General features: G+C 36.9%; 1 long non-coding RNA gene across 1 annotated transcript; it reads right to left on the bottom strand.

Annotated features, from left to right (window-relative positions):
- Window positions 1-2,486: 2,486 nt before the first annotated feature.
- LOC116466369 (uncharacterized) lies at window positions 2,487-12,706 on the bottom strand. Its single transcript, XR_004247517.2, has 3 exons — window positions 12,643-12,706; window positions 4,152-4,387; window positions 2,487-2,582 (listed from the first exon to the last, which is right to left on the bottom strand). It is a non-coding gene; the product is annotated as an uncharacterized LOC116466369 (long non-coding RNA).
- Window positions 12,707-13,028: the final 322 nt, after the last annotated feature.

Raw genomic sequence — 13,028 nt, 5'->3', positions numbered from 1 at the left:
GAGCTCTTTTTTCATTCTATATGAATTTTAGAATGATTTTTTTTCTAATTCTGTGAAAAATACTATTGGTACTTTGATAGGAATAGCATTGAATCTGTAGATTACTTTGGGCAGTAAGGCCATTTTAACAACAGTGATTCTTCTAGTCCATAAGCATTGAATGTTTTTTCATTTGTGTTGTCTCTGATTTCTTTCAACAGTGTTTCATAATTCTCCTTGTAGAAATCTTTCACTTCCTTGATTAGCTGTATTCCTAGGTTTATTTTCATGTGTGCAGCTATTGTGAATGAGATTGCATTCTTGAATTGGCTCTTGGCTTGAACATCATTGGTGTAGAGAAATGCTATTGATTTTTGTACACTGATTTTGTATCCTGAAACTTCACTGAAGTCATTTGTCAGCTTTAGGAGCCTTTGGGTGGAGTGTTTAGGCTTTTCTAGGTACAGAATCGTATCATCAGTGACGAGAGATAGTTTGATCCTTCATTTCCTATTTGGATGCCTTTTGTTTCTTTCTCTGGCCTGATTGCTCTGGCTAGGACTTCCAATTGTCTTCGTTTAAAAAAACTCAATATCTTTAGATTCCATAATAAATTTATTTCTTTTTGTAAGTAACTCATATTTATTTTTGAAATAATTTTTATTAGAGGTATTTTGTTTTAGTATGTGGGAACTATTGGTGTTGGTGTTATCAATCACTTGATTAATTTATTCATAAGATATCTTTGTTGAAAATGTAAATATTTAAAAGAGTGACCCAAACCTCTAAGGGAAAAACATAAACTGCGGCAAAAACAGAAAAGAAAGAACACTTAAATAAAATAACAGAAGTAACATACATGTAATCTGAAATTCTACCAATGAAAACTAATGCATAATTTTCAATATATAGAGAATCCATTTAGATATTTCAGAAAACTGACATTAGAAAATAAAAGGGGTTAGAATATGCCAGCCAGAATTAAAGTGAAAAAGCTAAAGATTCCTTTTGTCTCTTGAATCACAAGCTCTTATCTGCAAAATGTCACAGTGAAAATTTCTGCCAGTATTAAATGGGATCTTGGTGAGCCTCATTTAATATCTCTATTCATACTCAAACAAAGTGTTTTTAAGTAATGGAGATGAATATTATGGTTTTAAATCACAAAAAAGTTAAAAATACTGAATCATATTCAGTACTGAAAGCACCTTAAAGTATGATTCTTTTCATAATGACATATGGTTTTCAGAAAAATAGCAGAAACTGACATTCTAGAAAAACAAAATGAGTGATTCACACCCCAGTAAAATCTAATATCACTTCCAGGATATTAAATACTTCATGTGCCAAGTTAGTCATAGATTCTGGCCTTACTTCAAGAGATACTACTGATAGTTGTTTTGCTTTTTGTTTGTTTGTGTGTGTGTGTGTGTGCATGGTTTTTTTTTTAAATTCTAATGAACCCATAAACATTTATCCACATATGAAAAATTTATAATGAAACAAACTTATTGCATCTGATTCATGATTCTTCATGGAATTGACATAAAGACTTGGCTTTAGAGATCTTCTAGAACTCCCAACTAAAACAAAAATAAGTTACTTCTAAATTATCTATATTATTTGCCTTCATAGTTGTGTGATAACTGCAGGATCTCGGGGCAGTATCCTTGCAAATGCATCTAGTCATGTTCTTGGATGTCTTTATTTATTAAATAATCTATTATACTCAATTTAACACACATCTCTCAAGTGTGCGTATCTGGCTCTGTGATAATTGTGAAGGATTAACAAGGCAATAAAATATAGCTGACTCCTGAACAACATGGGTTTGAACTGTGTGGATCCACTTACAGTCAGATTTTGTTCAATAAAAGTTAAACCTAGTGTGCCTGTCTCTTCTGCCTCTTCTTCTACCTCCTCCACCTCTTTTTCCTCTGTCACCCCTGAGACAGCAAGACCAATCCCTCCTCTCCTCCTCCTTAGCCTATTCAATGTGAAGAGGATAAGAATAAAGACCTTTTGTGATAATCCTTTTCCACTTAATGAATAGTAAATATATTTCCTCTTTCTTATGATTTTCTTAACAACGCTTTCTTTTCTCTAGCCTACTTCACTGTGAGAATACAGTTATACTACATATAATACACTAACTAAATATATGTTAATTGACTGTTCATGTTGTTGATCAGACTTCCAGTCAACAGTAGTCTATTAGTTAAGCCTGGGGGGAGTCAAAAGTTATAGACAAATTTTCAACTGTGGGGGGGTGCCAGTGCCCCTGACTCCTGAGTTGTTCAAGGTTCAACTCTGTGGTCTCAAGTAGGTCACACTCAGATTGACGGACAGTAAAGTCAACATTACAACAGAATTTGGCAAGTGCCCTAAAATCAAAAAAAGAAATGGGATTCTAGGAGAGAAGGAAAAGAAAGTTCAATTTCTGCTACGTTTGGCTAAAATCACCTTCCCCCAAATGTACATACTTTGTATCTAAGTCATACCTTTCAGTCCAGAGGAAATAAGCATCTCTTCCATGCAAGGGGTTCTTAAATTTTGTTGTTACTTTTATTTGTTTGCTTTCTTGCTTGTTTTTATCTTTTGGCCTAAAAGACAAAACATCAATGTCACCATCTTCTACTAAATCTCATCAACTGTTTCTCAAATTAAAAGATACCTGCATCTTATTTATTCTCTTTTGAATATACATTGTTTCAAGATCCTTTTTAAAACACGATTAACAAAAGTAAACACAATACTATGTTAAAATATGAATAATATAATGCTATAAACACAGTTATAGATATTACTTTTTTCTGTAGTTAGGGTTGTAATGCTATACTCAACCAATCTTTTTCTTTAACATTATTTTTTAAGTGTAGCAAGACCATGTAAGTCCAGTGAATTTTTGTTTGCTTGCTTTTAAAAAATAATTATTTCTATTAGATTATGGCATATTTTCATCTGTTTAAAGATTTTACAACTAAATTCTGACACCAAACATTAACTCTCCTATCAGATTTAGAGATTTCATTAACGTTACTTCTATTTTCATTCAGGCAATAATAAAAATGCTGATTAATATAAAATTAAGTACAGGGTCTTCTGGAATTCTGGGGTAGCATACAATAAATGTCTCCAGAGAAATACTTACCAATTGTTTGCTGCTGAAGAACCCACTCCAATTTAAGGCAGTGTGTACTAAAGGGGTCCCTGAGAATCAAATCGAACTTTTTAAGATTCTAACCTTTTTAATTCGCTTATAGGTATTTTCATTCCATCTTTAGTACAAACCTATGAGACAGATCTATTATTAAGCTGTTTCACCAAAAAGGAAACCGAGACCTGCATAACTTGGCTAACTTGCATGGTCATGCAGTTGACTGATGGACTAAGAGACTCAAAGGTGATGCATTGATTTTAATTCCTAGGAAACAATTATTCAATCATTTATTATTCACCAGATTGTTCTATGACTATATGTCGGTGATGTTTTAAGACATTTTAATATGGATTTTTACAATCAATACCTATACTACATGCACGTGAATGGCTAAAGCTTTAAAAATTGGAAAAACCAAACACTAGCAAGAACATGGGGTCAGGGGAACTCTAATGTATGGTGTGTGGGAAGGTACCATACAATGTTTTCCTTCAGTTTGAAGAAGGGGCCTGGGATTTTACATTCCATATATAAAATCATATATACCAAATATTTTCGCTGTAACCAAGGAGTTTCCTGCCTAGGAATTTACTCAAGAAAATTGGAAAACTATGCACAGAAAAAGTTAGAAATAAGTATATTCATGAAAGCTTTATTCTTTGTGATGAAAAATTGAAAATTGTCCAAGTGTCTACACAGAGAGCAATAAACTGTGGTGCATTCATACTGAAATATGACTCAGTAATAAAAAGGAATGAGCTACTGATAAGTGAAAAAACAAGGATGAATCTCACAAATACGCGGAGTGAAAGATGCTTTTCCAGAAGGTAATGTATAGTAAAAAAAAAAATTGCATTCCCCTATCTTATAGAGAAAAAGGAAGTTATACTCTATACCATAGTTTGCTGTTAATAAATTCATACTGGCCGCTAGTATGTGCTTTACTCTTTTCCAAGGGCTACTCTGAAACAATCTAAGTAGCTGACATCAAGTTCTCACACATGTGTTTTACCTTTTTTTGAAAAGTGAATTATTTCCCTGGATCCTAGTCACCTATCTTATTCTTCACGGTTTTCAGCAATTGCCAAACTAGATTCTAGCCATTCTTTCCTTCTGTACTTGGGCGTTTGGCCTGGAGATCTCTGAGGTGGAGGTGCTGGCATTGAGAGCTCTCTCGTTACTTCCTCAGCTACAATGGGACTTAAACAGCATTTTATCTTCCTTTAACGTTTCAGTGAGACAAACTCCCTGCATGAATAGGACAAAAGCAAAACAGCAGCTAAGTTGTTCTGTTAACATTATACCATCTGTTGCAAGGAATGGAACTCTCTCTTCCTTGTTCCTCTTCCTGTTTTTGAGCCTAGTAAAAGTGTTCTTTTTATTGTGCCTCGCATATTTTCCAAGGCTCAGATTGTTTTTTATTAGCCTTCTTGGCACTGTTACAGTTTCATGCAACTCTTAAATTTGTATTTATGTGTGAGCGCCTTCTCCTTTTTTTTTCTTCTTTCTAAATGTATAATCATCAAAGAATCCCCCAAAGTCACAGAGCTTTCTTTCTTTAGATAATATCAGATTTTCTTCTCTTGAGACTTTTTTTTTTATACAGACTCTAACAATGCAATTCCTCACCGTTTCTCTACATTTTTTTTCCCTAAAAAACAAAGACCAGCTATGATTAGAAACTTGAATGGGTATATGCAGTCAGAATTGGAGTGAACTATGATAAATAGAACACTTTCATAACTATACCTCCCACCACTACTCACCATTCAAACTAATGATGTGATATTTTCTTTCTAAAATGATAAAATAGTCTGTTAGTTTTGTGATTTCTTGGTGAATTGTTTCTTTCTCTGACAATGACTAAGGAATTTTCCACATAACAAGAAAGGACTTAACTATGTGTTCCTATGAAAATAGGTCTATGGAGTGTTCTAAGAAAATAAATGTACACAATTTTAATATAATTTAAACAACAAAAATAGAATAATGATGTTAAATTCCTGTTTTGTTTACCTGAAGGTCATAATTGTTTTAAATACTGTGTACCAGGGTCATGATATTATTTGCAATGACATGACATGTGTTGGATTATGTTCAGGATTAAATATTAACATTATAGAGATGATGCAGAATTATATGAAACGGAAAATTAAATAATGAACAAATAGGCAGTATAGGGCAAGGAGTGGTAAGACTCCTTTTTACTCATGCTAAACAGAGACTCAGGTGAAATGCTTGGGCAGGATTTAAACTTTTCAGTTAATTTGTGATGTGGTTTGGAACATAGCAATTTCATTAAAATTTAGATGAAAGAAGCCCCTCCCACCTCCACAGTGACATATCCAGTTGTATGTGTCTCAAATACACCACCACTTCCTCCATGTAAGTAACTGAGATTGCTACCATAGCCTGCTAATTGGCATCTCAAGCATCCGTGTCTCCATGTTCTGTCTCTCCACAGTGCTCGAGAGAATAAATATGAACCGAATTCCGAAGTGGGCATCTTTTCACAATCTTTAAACAATTTCCTATCCTCTTTAAACAATTCCATTCCATGTAGCCTGCTCTGTAGACACTCTGAGCTTTTGTCCTTCAACATAGTTAAACATACACATAGTTAAACATATACATAGTCAAACCTTGCTATCATTTGACATTACAGGGGTAGTCTTGCAATCAGAAAAAGCAAATCCATGTTGTACTTAGAAAAGGGTGAAACACCTATCACAAATGCTTCTGACATTTCCATTATTTTGAGGAGTACCCTTATTGTCATCAGTATAAAGGCACTGAGTATTCTTCAGCATTTCTTCTCCCCTAGAGATGGACTGAGAACTACAAGGAGAAACTTACATGTGTAGCCAAGCTCCTTTGAGTCTGATCACTCATGGGAGCTGGGGTGTACTGAAGAGTACACTTTCTGCCCTGCTTCTTTTAAGCCATTTGTTTGTAAAGACAGATTGTCATATAGTGGTCCAATTCTACCAATTATTTGGAGAATAGGTCTATATACTTTTCAGTTTCTATATTAGGAAATCCATTTGCCTGCAAATAAAAGAACTGCCTTAATTTGGCACTTCCTGAGTAATGAAAATGTAATTATATTTCCATATATCTTCTATTTATATTAATTGGCTCAGAAATTACATTAAATGAATAAAATGGTTATTTGATGGATTGTCTTTCAATCCCCATTTCTCATTTATTTTCCATAAATGTTGCAGATAGCGCAGATAGTATATGTTCCCTTATATATTATTATATGTTCTTTAGTGATGTTTGGATTACACTGTTCTTGCAATTTTGTTCTTTCTAAATCTCTCTCTCTTCCTGTCTCTCTCTCTCTCTCTGTCTCCCTCCCTCCCAGCCGCCCTCTCTCTCTCCTTCTCTCTCTCTCTTCCTCTCTCTTTCTCTCCCTCTCTCCTTTCTCTCTCTCTCTTCCTCTCTCTTTCTCTCCCTCTCTCCTTTCTCTCTCCCTCTCTCCTTTCATGATTATTTAACAGACAATTTGTACTGGATGCACCACCATGGCAAAGTCTGACACTCTAAAATATTATATCTTGGTTCTTCCTGTGTGAAACTCACACTGCTTTTGGATTTATAATTATGTAAAAGTCTGAAATAAGTGAATATTACCTTTTTTTATTTCTAAAATATTTGTTCCTGAAAGTGTAAAAGAGGATTGATGCTATTTAACTTATCTCAAGGTAATATCAATTTTAAAAATGTACAAAAATTGAGGTCAAAATAAAAGGTTGTATGCCTATAAAGAAATTGACAAACAGGTTGCTCCTTTAGCATTGAAAGTATCTCAAAATGACTAGATGGGATTTCCATTACGACCTATGAAAGGTTACATGAGATCTTACTCCCACTATAAACATCAAAAACATATACAAGATATATGTGAAAAGAAATATTTTCAGATGTTGGAAAACACACCATGCAGTGCTGTAAACTCTGAAGGAAGAAAAACAAGAAAAATGAGCTCTGTGAGTTCAGTTTTTATGTTTCAATATAGGAAAGCAGACCTCAAAGACTGTGGTTGCACTGAGTTGAAGAGACAAAAATGGCAGTCCAGGTAGAATGTGGCAGCTAGAATTTGTGTGACAGTGCACCTGAGAGGAGGGAGCCATTCCACAGGAAGAGAGAGCTCTAGCTTTCTGCAGTTATTCATTCCAACAATTCTTTGGCTGAATGCTGAGATGCACATATGTGGGATAAAATTTCACAGGATATAGGAAATAATCAACAAAAAAGCAGAAAACTGGATAATTAATTAGAGCTCAAATCAGATTGAAGTAAGTTGAATTCCTACCAGCCAGAGTAGACAGACCACATTATGCAAGGAGCCTTGGCTAGAATGCTCAGAAAATCATTGCTTTAATGGAAAATTCATAGACTGGGGGGAAAATATGCATATATCTGATAAAGAACATCTATCAAACATATACAAATAACTCCTGAAACTCAACAGTAAACAAACAAGCAACTCAATTAAAAAATAGACAAAAGATCTGAACAGACACCTCGCCAAAGAAGATACACTGATGACAAACATATAAAAAGACACCCAATATTATATATCATTAGGGAATTGCAAATTAAAACAACAATGAGATATCACTAAACACCTGTTATAATGGCTAAAACTCAAAACCCTGTGTGTTAGTTTGCTAGGGCTGCCATAACACAGTATGGATGGCTCAAAAACCAGAAATTTATTTTCTCATACTTCTGAAGACTAGACGTCCAAGATAAGGTGTCAGCAGGGTAAGTTTCTTTTGAGGCTTCTCTCTTTGGCTTACAGATGTTTACCTTCTCCCTGTGCCTTCTCACAGTATTCCTTCTGTGTCTGTATTCTGATCTTCTCTCCTTATAAGGACACCATATTGAATTAGAGCCGACTCTAATTAGGCCTCATTTTATTCTAATGACCTTTTTAAAGACCCTATCTCCAAAAACAGTCAGATTCTGAGGTACTGATTGTTAGAACTTCAACACATGAATCTTAGGGGAGCACAATACGGTCAACAGCACCTAGACAACACCAAATTTCTGGTAAAGATGTGGGGCAACGGGAACTCTCACTCATTGCTGGTGGGAATGCAAAATGGTATAGCTGCTGTGGAAGACAGTTTGGCAGTTTATGACAAAACTAAACATATTTTTATGTGATCCAGCAATCATGCTTCTTGGTATTTATCAAAATGTGTTGGAAATTTATGTCCACATAAAAATCTGCACACGGATGTTTATAGCAACTTTATTCATAGTTACCAAACTTGGAAGCAACCAAGAAGTCCTTGGTGAATAGATGAATAAACTGTAGTACATGCAGACAGGGATGTACACAGCACTAAAAGGAAATGAGCTATAAAGGCATGAAAAGATGTAGAGAAACCTTAAATGCATACTGCTAAGTGAATGAAACCAATCTGAAAAGGCTACACACCATATCATTCCAACTATATGACATTTTGGAAAAGGCAAAACCATAGAGAGTAAAAAGATTAGTGATTGCCAGTGGTTGATGAGAGAGAAGGAAGAATGAATAGGGGAGCAGGGAATTTTTAGGAAAGTGAACCTATTCTGCATGATAATATTGTCATGTGTGAAAAAACCATAGAACTATATAACACAAAGAAACTGTACCATAAACTGTGGAATTGAGTTAATGATAAGGTTTCAGTATTGGTTCAACAATGGAAGTGAATGTACTACAGCAATGCAAGATTGCAATACTAGAAGAAACCGTGTGTATGAGTTAAGGGAAAAGGGGTAAATGGGGACTGTACTTTCTCTACAATTTTTCAGTAAACCTAAAACTGCTTTAAAAAATAAAGTCTATGTTTAAAATATTAAAATAGTAAAACCAAAACAAACTGCTAAATTTGATGTATGAACTTAGAAAAGCAGTAGGATATAATGGATATTTTTAAAATTTTACTGTATTCCTATATACCAGCAATCAATATTTTGAAACTGAAGTTTTTGCATTAGTGTGATCTGGATGTGAGACATGCAGTCAAAGGATATCATTTTGGAGCTTTAAGATTTGACTGCCCTGTTGAATTTTGGATTTGCATGGGGCCTGTAGCCACATTGTTAAAACCGTAATATAGGAATAAAGATCATAACACAGGAAAATTTTCATTAAAATCATAACACAGGAATAATTTTCAAACAGTATATTCAAGATCCGTACAGCAAAAACTATAAAATTTTACTTGGACAAAGTATTAGTCTGTTTTCATGCTGCTGATAAAGACATACCCAAGGCCAGGTGTGGTGTTTCATGCCTATAATCCCAGCACTTTGGGAGGCCAAGGTGAATCTATCACCTGAGGTCAGGAGTTCAAAACCACCCTGGCCAACATGGTGAAATCCCATCTCTAATAAAAATACAAAAATTAGCCAGGCCTGGTGGTGGGCACATGTGGTCCCAGCTACTTGGGAGGCAGATGCAGAATTGCTTGAACCTGGGAGGCGGTGGTTGCAGTGAGCCAAGATCATACCATTGCTCTCCAGCCTAGGCTACAAGAGTGAAACTCTGTCTCAAAATAAATAAATACATAAAAATAAAAAAATAAAGACATGCCTGAGACTGGGTAATTTATATAGGAAAAAGTGTTTAATGGACTTACAGTTCCACGTGTCTGGGGAGGCCTCACAATCATGGTGAAAGGCAAGGAGGAGCAAAGGCACTTCTTACATGGATGGCAGCAGGCAAATAGAGAACTTTTGCAGGGAAACTCCCCCTTATAAAACCGTTAGATCACATGAGACTTATTCGCTATCACAAGAACAGCATTGGAAAGACCAACCCCCATGATTCAATTACTTCCCATCAGGTTCCTCCAATAACACATGAGAATTCAAGATGAGATTTGGGTGGAGACACAGCCAAACCATATCATTCTTCCCCTGGCTCCTCCCAAATCTCATGTCCTCACATTTGAAAACCAATCATGCCTTCCCAACAGTCCCTCAAATTCTTAACTCCTTTCAGCTTTAACTAAAAAGTCCCCAGTCCCAAGTCTCATCTGAGACAAGGCAAGTCCCTTCTTCCTATGAGCCTGTACAATAAAAAGCAAGTTAGTTACTTTCTAGAGACAATGGAGGTACTTGCATTGGGTAAATGCAGCCTTTTCAAATGGGAGAAATTGGCCAAAACAAAGTGGCTACAGGCTCCACGCAAGTCCAAAATCGAGCAGGGCAGTCAAATCTTAAAGCTCCAAAATGATATCCTTTGACTCCATGTCTCACATTCAGATCATGCTGAGCAAGAGGTGGGTTCCCATGGTCTTGGGCAGCTCCCCACCCTGTGGCTTTGCAGGGTACAGTCTCTCTCCTGGCTGCTTTCATGGGCTGGCATTGAGTGTCTGCAGCTTTTCCAAGTGCACGGTGCAAACTGTCAGTGGATCTACCATTCTGGGGTCTGTAGGATAGTGGACTTCTTCTCACAGCTCCACTCGGTGGCCCCAGTAGGGACTCTCTGTGGGGGCTCCCACCCCAAATTTCCCTTCTACACTGCCCTAGCAGATGTTCTCCACGGAGGGCCCCACCCCTATAGCAAACTTCTGCCTGGACATCCAGGCATTTCCATACATGCTCTGAAATCTAGGAAGAGGTTCCCAAACCTCAATTCTTGACTTCTGTGCACTCACAGGCTCAACACTATGTGGAAGCTGCCAAGGTTTGGGGCTTGCACCCTCTGAAGCAACAGCCCAATCTGTACCTTCCCCACTTTTAGTCATGGCTGGAGCAGCTGGGATGCAGGGCACCAAGTCCCTAAACTGCACAGAGCAGAGAGACCCTGGGCCCAGCACATGAAACCACTTTTTCCTCCTAAACCTCAAGGCCTGTGATGGGAGGGGCTGCTACAAAGGCCTTTGACATTCCCTGGAGACATTTTCCTCAATGTCTTGGTGATTAACATTTGGCTCCTCATTACTTATGCAAATTTCTGCAGCTGGCTTGAATTTCTCCTCAGAAAATGGGATTTCTTTTTTTATCGCATTGTCAGGCTGCAAATTTTTCAAGTTTTTATGCTCTGTTTTTCTTTTAAAACTGAATGCCTTTAACAGCACTCAAGCCACCTCTTGAATGCTTTGCTGCTTAGGAATTTCTTTCACCAGATATCCTAAATCATCTGTCTCAAGTTCAATGTTTGTTCCACAAATCTCTAGGTCAGGGGCAAAATGCTTCCAGTTTCTTTGCTAAAATGTAACACGAGTCACCTTTGTTCCAATTCTCGACAAGTTTCTCACTTCTATCTGAGGTCACCTCAACCTTAATGTTATTGTCTATATCACTATCAACATTTTGTGGAAAGCCATTCAATAAGTGTCTAGGAAGTTCCAAACTTTCCCACATTTTCATGTCTTCTTCTGAGCCCTCCAAACTGTTCTAACCTCTGCCTGTTACCCAGTTTCAAAGTCGCTTCCACATTTTTGGGTATCTTTTCAGCAGTGCCTCACTCTACTGGTACCAACTTACTGCATTAGTCCGTTTTCATGCTGCTGATAAAGCTGCATGAAAGTACACCAGATGGGGTAATTTATATAGAAAAACGGTTTAATGGATTACAGTTCCATGTGGCTCGGGAGGCCTCACAATCATGGCAGAAGGCAAGGAGGAGCAAGTCACAGCTTACATGGATGGCAGCAGGCAAAGAGAAAGCTTGTGCAGGGAAACTCCCATTTTTAACACCATCGGATCTCCTAAGACTTATCCATCATGAGAAGAGCCTGTGAAAGACCTGCCCCCATGATTCAATTACCTACCACCAGGTTCCTCCCACAACATATGGGAATTCAAGATGAGATATGGGTGGGGACACAACCAAACCATATGAGACAAATAAAATATAAACTAAATGTATACTATGTTCATTAGTAGAAGACTCAATACTATCAACACGTCAATTTGTCCAGAGTAATCTGTGGATTTACAAAATTTAAATAAAAACAGCAGAGATACTTTTGAAGAAATTAACAATATTGTTTTAAAACTTATGTGAAAATGGGAATGACAAAGAGTTGCCAAAATAAAATAAAATAAAAAGGTAAAAACAAAAATTGAAGCATTTACTGTATTTTAGATGGAGTCTCGCTCTGTTGCCCAGTACAGTGGTGCTATCTCAGTTCACTGCACATCTGCCTCCTGGGTTCAAGCGATTCTTGTGCCTCACCCTCCCAAGTAGATGGGACTACAGGCATGTGCCACCACACCTAGAAAATTTTTGTATTTTTGGTAGAGATAAGGTTTCACCATGTTGGCCAGGCTGATCTTGAACTCCTGGCCTCAAGTGATCCACCCACCTTGGCCTCCCTAAGTGCTGGGATTGCAGACATGAACCACCACACCTGGCCAGTTTACTGTACCTATAAGAGTAATTATGAAACTACATTAAGCAACATGATGTGGTATTGGCATACAGATTAACTTTAGGTAAATAGAATAAAACAGAGTTTAGAAAGAGATTTTTTACTTACATGGTCAATTGACTTTCATTAAGTTGTCCAGGTAATTAAATGAAAACAGAATAGTCTTTGGCAAATTCTGTGGGAAAATTTTTACATGTGAAAAAATAAATACTATCACTTATTTCACAACATAAACAAAAATTTGTGCTAAAAGAATCATAGATCTACAACTTAAATTTAAAACTATGAATTAGTTTTAGGTTCCTACCTACTCCATGGAGTGGGAGGCTTAGGTCTGCAGCTGCGGTTTGGGCAGCTGCGATTGCTCCTGGGGAGCTCCCACCCCAACATGGTAGGGATGGGGCTCCCACTGGCTCCATGGAGTGTGCAGCCCCAGCTGTGCCTCCCTGCTGTAGCCAGCATGATGGCAGCGACAATATCTCTGGAGCAGCCAC

This window comes from Hylobates moloch, unplaced genomic scaffold, assembly GCF_009828535.3.
Source record: "Hylobates moloch isolate HMO894 unplaced genomic scaffold, HMol_V3 SCAFFOLD_4, whole genome shotgun sequence".
In the NCBI taxonomy this organism is placed as follows: domain Eukaryota; kingdom Metazoa; phylum Chordata; class Mammalia; order Primates; family Hylobatidae; genus Hylobates; species Hylobates moloch.
This window is presented reverse-complemented; position numbering and strand designations above follow the sequence as displayed.